The sequence below is a fragment of the Neltuma alba genome, unplaced genomic scaffold (assembly GCF_004799145.2).
Source record: "Neltuma alba isolate B1F8T4 unplaced genomic scaffold, ASM479914v2 tig00010903_pilon, whole genome shotgun sequence".
Taxonomy (NCBI): domain Eukaryota; kingdom Viridiplantae; phylum Streptophyta; class Magnoliopsida; order Fabales; family Fabaceae; genus Neltuma; species Neltuma alba.
Window position 1 is genome coordinate 128,346 of NW_021635686.1, and position 7,709 is coordinate 136,054.

General features: G+C 34.5%; 1 long non-coding RNA gene across 1 annotated transcript; it reads right to left on the reverse strand.

Annotated features, from left to right (window-relative positions):
• Positions 1–1,418: 1,418 nt before the first annotated feature.
• LOC114759849 (uncharacterized) lies at positions 1,419–7,386 on the reverse strand. Its single transcript, XR_003741974.1, has 6 exons — positions 6,162–7,386; positions 5,027–5,098; positions 4,754–4,926; positions 2,845–2,973; positions 2,707–2,746; positions 1,419–1,773 (listed from the first exon to the last, which is right to left on the reverse strand). It is a non-coding gene; the product is annotated as an uncharacterized LOC114759849 (long non-coding RNA).
• Between the last annotated feature and the right edge of the window lie 323 nt (positions 7,387–7,709).

Genomic DNA, 7,709 nt, shown 5'->3' on the forward strand with positions numbered 1-7,709 from the left:
TAAATTAAGATAAAATTTTTTTTACATACTTATTTTTTATTTTATAAATTATGATTGAAAAACTAGTTATAAATTATTTTAAACTAGCCCTAAATATTACATGTTGGCCATAATGACTTTTGATGAGAGAAAAATTAGTGTGGATTCATATAATGTCATGCCAAACAAGTTACTATGATTTATAGCTGAGGAAACAATTTTAGAGTCGGGATATTGATATACGGTTTGTCCCCTGTTGAACTAAGCTGCCATATATTACGAGAAAAAGGGACCTAAAGAAAGTGTTTAAAGAAACTTTCAGGGGATGTTCTAATAAGCATTTTTTAAAAATATTTTTATATAAATCAAAATAAAATTCTTTTTTACATACTTATTTTATATATTATAAAATTAGTTTTAAAACTATAATTTGATTTTCATCCAAACACCATCTGAATTAGAAAAGCTGGGCGAGGCACTATTAACATTTAATTTTTGTGTCACCGATGAAAAGAATTTACACACCCATGATAATTATAAAAGATTAAACTCACAACCTTACGCTAAATAAAGACTTGGAGAAAGAGTTCAGTGTGACTAAATCAAAAGACCCGGGCTAGGCACTGTTAACACTTGGGGTTTATTTTTTTGGTCGACAAGGATTGTGTGAATACAGTGATCTAAATTTTTCTCAAAAGTTTTTATTTAATATTAAAATAGCAACATTGAATATTAATATTTTTAATATAAAAAAAATATTATGATTTTAAATTTTTAAGATAAATCGGTATCTTAAAAACTTTCGCATGCCTAATATTTCTAAGCAGAAACTCTCCTAATAAATTTACATCATAAACCTAAATTTTTTGGATGGCGAATGATAAAATGGTACTGTACAACGCAAGCTGTCAAGATCTTAAAGTTTGAAACTTTGAATTCAATTTATTCTTTATCAGCAACAGCATGCATCACTTTCCGAAGATTGACCACCGGGTCCTATTTTTGCTCCTTCTGTTTGACCATTTCCTACTTGTTTCTGGTCAAACCAAACAATTTTGAATTTTATTTTATTTGTGATCAATAGGTAACTAAGAAAATTTCAGTATGAAGCTTGGAAGGGGGGGAACTTAGTATAAAAACATTGTTAGGTTATTTTATTTTCTGGTCATTAAATCAAGCCTACAAATAATATCACAAGCTAAAAGGAGATGGCAAAAAGAAAAAGAAAATCACAAGCTAAAAAGAACTACTTTAACTTTTTTTCCTAGAAGAAAATATGAATTCTACTTCTTAGAATATTTCGTACATTTTTCTTCCATATAATCCAGCATTTCTACCCAAATTTTAAACGTTCAGACAAGATAAAACATCAACTCCAAAAGTACGTATAATAGACATGTAAGTATTAATGACATGAATAATATTGTTAAAACTGAGTCATGCTGTATTTTTACCATAACAGATATCTACCATAGGCAAACTAAAACTGAAACAACTGAAGAGTCCATTTATATGGTCAGTAAGGTAAATGGAGTGCTACGATATAGATATAACGAAATAATATATATACGCAATATGTATTCATGGCATGTACAACTTATTGCCACATTTGCACCTCCATGCTTCGGGGTAATATTCGGAAGTTACCGGAGTTCCGGGTGGCACTGGCACATGAACCGCCCTGCATGGTGTACATCTGCCACACTTGGAGCTGCACCGTGGTGGTGATGACCCTATGCCAACCAGAAACCTCCTTGAAAGTGAAATTTCTCCAATTTTCTCCTCAAATTTCTTCTGCTCAATCACATTTATCAGGAAAAAAGTGGCATGGATAATGCATAAATGGTTTACAAATTTAAGGTTCTTATTAACTCCAACCTATTTGAAAAAAGGGCAGACAAACCAGCCTAATTTAATAAATGGCTTCCTACAATCATGCGAACTCTAATCTAGTGTGCTAGTGTAGTGTATGTAGAGTCCATATGATTCTGAAAAGTTTTAAAAACACAAACTTTTAATATTACCTAAGAAATTAAAATTTAATTATGAAAAAAATTAAATGAATACATGTGGAACCACGTGCATGACCGCCTCCCACGTGTGCTATCTTATCATCGTGGACTTCATGCATCACCAAAACTCTTTTAAGTCTGAAAAAATTACTTAAAACTAATGAAAAGAATTGAGTAATAATTATAAATATTGCAGAGGAATAACTCTTTTCTCTCTTATGCCAAATACAAACTAAATTTTAAGGGGTCCAACAGAAGAGCCTATGATTTGCAGACTAACTACAACAGAAGAACATATGATTTGCAAACTAACTCTAGGTTATTACATGCACTCACTTAATTACACCATGTTTTCTTCCTCCTCCCCAAGTGACATGCACCCAGACGAACAAAACCTGTTTAATATTACATTACCATTCTTTTTATGTCGCATATATAAAAACAGAAAGTTACTGGTTTTATCCCCCACAAGATTTTCTTTCTTAATCATTAAACTTCATTATAGCTTGATTGAAGTTGCCCTTTATTTCTCCACCTATTCAATAACCAGGACTAAACTCAGATGGGCCAAGAAAAGGAAAAGAATGATTATTGGAATCATACTAGAAAGCATAAAAATTACAGAGCACACCCACTACTCTGTACTAATAATAAAAACTTCTGATTGGTAAAACAGGCTCTGACTCATGCTGTACAAATAATAATACCAACTAACCTGGAAATCTGCATCAGCTAGCATGGACACCTCTTAGTATCTACATTAGAGAAGGAATATATGCGAGTTAGAAATGAAAATATCTGAAAGTGTTAAGCAGAACAATATGTGGGGAACCGTGAAAGTGGATTTGCATACCTTGACCTGTAATAGCAGAGCTGAAGATTGTGAAATTTGAGAAGATGAAGAAGAAAAAGACACCGAAACGAAGCTGGGTTTTGTTCCTCTTCCTCTCCATGAACATAGAAGAAAATTCCTTCTGAAACCCTACAGCAGAAAGAAGTGGGATAATTTCAGATATATATGACTGACACCCTCTTTTTCCGTTTCTCTCTCCCTCTCTCCCTGCCTCCTCCCTACCTTCCTCTCCCTTTACCTCTGCCTCCCTCCCTCCCTCCCTCTCTCTCTTTCTGAGAAACTGACCCTTTGGAGAAGAGATTGTGAAGCTATGAACCAATAATAGGTTTTACAATATCCAGGAGGATTGTACCTAGAACGTAAACATTAAGCTAAACAAATACCAACACTTCATCTCATTTTGTCTCAGATAAAGTCACTGTAACTGTGTAACATACCCTTTTATTTTTTATTCTTTATTTTCTTCTGAATTGTAATGTGGTGTTGAGAGAGGGAGGTAGCTAGAGAAGAGACAGTAGGCATATAGTGGAAAAAGTGAATGGTATGGTACGGCAAATGAAAGAAGGTGTTTTGAACAGTGAAGGAAGTGGTTAAAAAATTTTGAAGAGTGAATCTATAAGAGTCGTGGCTTCATAAGCTTTTCCATGTTTGGGTCTCGGATTCTCTTGCAGGCTTTCTTCTGTCTTTCAACTATTCCCAAGCCCATATTAACTAAAACTACCCCAACCCTCTTTTCTCACCCTTCGCTGTTTTTCTCTGCTTTTATCCCTTTCTCCATTTAGCTTTTCTTCTCTATGAGATAAAAAGTATTTAACCAACTCCCGCCCTTTCAACTGCAATTTCCTTGTTCTTTTCTACTGTCTTTTCATTAATTATTCGTAATTTTTCAGAAACTGTTAAGCTTTTATTACATTATTGCTGCAGTAGTGCTCTTGTATAAGCTCTCTGTCTTTAAGCATTTGGATGCATTATATCCACTAATCTCACTACAAAACGACACTGAAGTAAGATTTTCAAACAAAGCAATATGTGAAAACCGTTTCTGCTTTCTAGGCTCAAAGAAAACTGACCATAAGTGCGGGTTTTTCTCTCAACCAAGTACTGACTTGGCACTGTTACTGGAGGATTAAAATAATTTGTTCAAAGGCTGGAATTTTTTGGTACTTGAATTAGGGAATCATAATACGCTTAATAATTCACATAAATACAAACCTTCGGTTCAATCTGTATACACTTTAACACTTTGGGAAAGGAAATACGCTTGCACTCCACCTGAATTTACGATAATGTCCTCCACTGATTTTCGTGTGCGTTATGTCTTTATGACGATGGATGTTATCAAGAAACGTTTTAAACCATACCTTTCATTGGCTTTTTGTTTTTCAAACCAAAGATATGTTTAGACAGAGTGACAGAGAGGGGGGCAAACTTGTGATATTTATTATCAAAGGCATGGGCACTGCTTGAAATGGGTGCTTAAAAAGAGTATCAAAGAAGTCAGATTCCGCAGGCAGGGTAATGTGGACAAACTATGTTGTCCAAACAAATAAGGGAATTGGTGTGTTTTTTTTGACAGAGGATATTTATTCTCTGGCTTTGCTCTCCTTTCCTATTTATGCATTCACTGCGTAAGACCTTTAAGTTCTTCACTCTTCCACAGTATGACACCAATAATTGATATCAAAGTTTACAACTTTTCTTTATGGGGATGTCCTTATTAGCTGGCTCTGCTTCCCGAAACTGTTTTAAGTTGCTAAGATTTGCATGTTGAAGAAATAACACAATGTGCCAAACCTGTTTCCTGTATATGAAAAAAAAAGAGTAGTGGTAACACCTGAATTCATGCTATAGCAGTTGCAGAATGAAATATCTTTAATGTCATTTGAAAAATACTTTTTGGCAGCCTTACCATTTTGCTCACAACTATGCAGAGATCACATGCAGTGCTTTTCTCTTCCTTGAAATTCAAAGGCTGCTTTGGAAAATGAGGGCCCTATGTTGTTCTTCTTATTTTGTCAGCAACAAATGACACATATAATTCACTTATTCACACTCAATCTACACTATCATATGTCCATTATCCTGCCAAAACAGGAAATCCAGTAATAATGAAAAACTTACATTGTTGTTACTTTAATGGATTTAACAGTATTCTCAAACATAAAAACTAAACAGCACTAACTTGTTTGCATCCCAAGCCAAATCTGTGAATAATGAGAAGGAAGGACACTGTGAACTTTAGTTTGAGGCGTTCCTGTTGCAAATTTTTGACAACATTAGATGTGGAAAGGGCCTATGAGACTCCTCATAGTGAAAACAGAAATATCAATTTCAAATATAAAAGTTATTTCTGGTTTCGAGTTTCAGTTTTTACATGGAGAATTAATTTATTGGGGCATATCAAAAACAATGAATGATGATAATTACTGTCATTATATTGTACATATCATTTATTAAATTACTTTATATATGGCTATATGTGTAAACTTGGATAATGACCCAATAACAAAAACAGGCATGCTATTACTGAAAACAAGTATTTTGTGGATCAGATTAATGATGAATGACCAGTTCTGGCGATATTACGACAAATCATAGTAAATGACCTTAATTTAAAACCACATGTATGCCACGGTAAAGGATAAAATGTACTCGTCTGGTCCTTAATATAGGACCCAATTGTTCAGTTGGTTTTGGTCTTAAATATAAGACCCATTTCTCATATTTATTAATTTGCTCTAAATTACTCCTATGGATACTCTCTCAACCATAATCAAGTAGAAGAAGAAGAGGGGGTATTACGAAAGATGATTATGGTATTTTAGAAAAAACGTGTCACATTTTTTATAATTAATTACCTTACCTAACTTCCTTAATCTAATCAAATTAGTTAAATAGGTCTTATATTAAGGACTAGAGGAGTACTAATCAGTGATGACTAAAAGTTAAATAATTGGGAACCATTCCCTCTGTCTATTATCATATATGCAAAAACAAGCCTGTAATTGCTACATATACTAAATAACTAACCATGTGAAATCCCATCATAAGTACACTGAATTAAATTATAGCCCTTTATTTTTTGCTTGATAATTGTATGCACTATTAGTATGAACAAATAAAGAAGAAGAAAGTGACAAATAATCACAATGTAATCTTTTCTTAAAGATTTAGAAGGTCAACAATCACATTTATTTGATATAGAAAAATTATATATATTCAATTATTTAAAGTAGAGAGAGAGCCACGTAAGTGACCCTATATAAAGAGAATAGATGAGGATGTTGATATGTGGAGAAAAGGAAAAGCCTCCATACCTTAACCAGACTTGTTCTCATGCTGTTGTTGTGATGCAATGGAAGGTGATTAATTCAATGACTCTCTCTGCCTCTTTCTCTTAACAGCAACAACATCTCATTGTGTCCGCCACTGTCCTTTGAATTTCTCATTTACATTTCAAGCGTTAAATTCATCCCCTTGCCCCCACCATGCTTATTTAGAATTTTGATAGAGATATAGGAAACTTTTAGCGTGACATTTTGCAGGCTATACTGTCCTTACCCCTCCATATTCTCTCTATCACTCATTTTCAAACTTGGAATAAAGCTGAGCCTTTCTTTCTTCTCTTTTCCTTTTTGTTGTAATTGTGTTTTTTAAGCGTCCGAAAATGTTGTTCAAAACTACACATTTCCTTAATCAAACAATTGATAAGAAAGACATGTCCTTTCTCCTTATCAGAATTGAGCGAGGCCCTTAATTTGCCATCTTTACTTAAAGGCAGAACACTTTGTTTGGATAATAAGCCAAAGATTATATAAGAAATTCCAAGTGATCCAACTGTGCTCTTTCTATAAAATAACAGTAAGGAATTTCCTGCTTTGCATTCATGGCATCTATCTCTCTTGTCCAACCTGAATGGATTTTACCTTCGATGAGATGAACATTTTCTCAGACAATACGTAATCACTACCCTGTTAGGCATTGCTTGGTAAGCAGAAAACCCTAATCGCGAAATGGGAGAGGTGGGAATAACGATTAGTCTTGTTTGGCGATCAGCACGCCTCTTTCAATCTTGCATAAGTTTCGTCTCTCATTTCATCCGTGGGAGAGTTAAAGGCTTCGTATAAATAGATCAAAAGCCCATTACTCTCTGGGATAGACAAATTTTGTGCAATATCGTCCGACTCATCACTCCTCTGTAGCCACAACATCCAGTCAATCACTTCGGCCGTAGTCTCCAGTCGCCTGAGCCAGAGACCACTTGCCACCGTCGACCAGATCCTGTGCGATTGCGTTGAAGACCGTCGGTGACGTTGGGCTGCAAGGATCAGTAGCTCATCTCTTGAGATTACTTTGGGATAGAAACAGAGGCAAAATGGAGATTCTCAACACTAGAATTTCCGCCGGCGATGAGGATCTGACCACCGTTTCTTCTTCTCCACCTTTTCTTCCCGCGATTATACTCTGTCTTCTTGCGCTCAGTGCCAATGCTGCATTTGCATTTCAGAATACATTATCTTGGTTTGCTACAGCATTTTCTTGCTTTCAACATCACTGGTTGCAATTTTCCACAGTGATACTGATGTCTTTCAACTCACCCACAGAACAAGATGACGCCGGGGAACTTCAATCCCTGAGGAATTCGGCAAACTCGCCAAAATTACTTTTTGACCGCAAATCATAGTTTGGCTAAAAAAATTGTCAAATACCCCACATTTTTTATGAAATTATGATTTGACTCTAAAATCATGCTTTGACCCACCTAAATCATGGTTTAATGAAAAGCAAAAAAATAGTTTTTTTTCCCCTTAAATATGGTTCTTTTTTTTTTTACACTATAATATTATCTCTAATTTTTAATATAA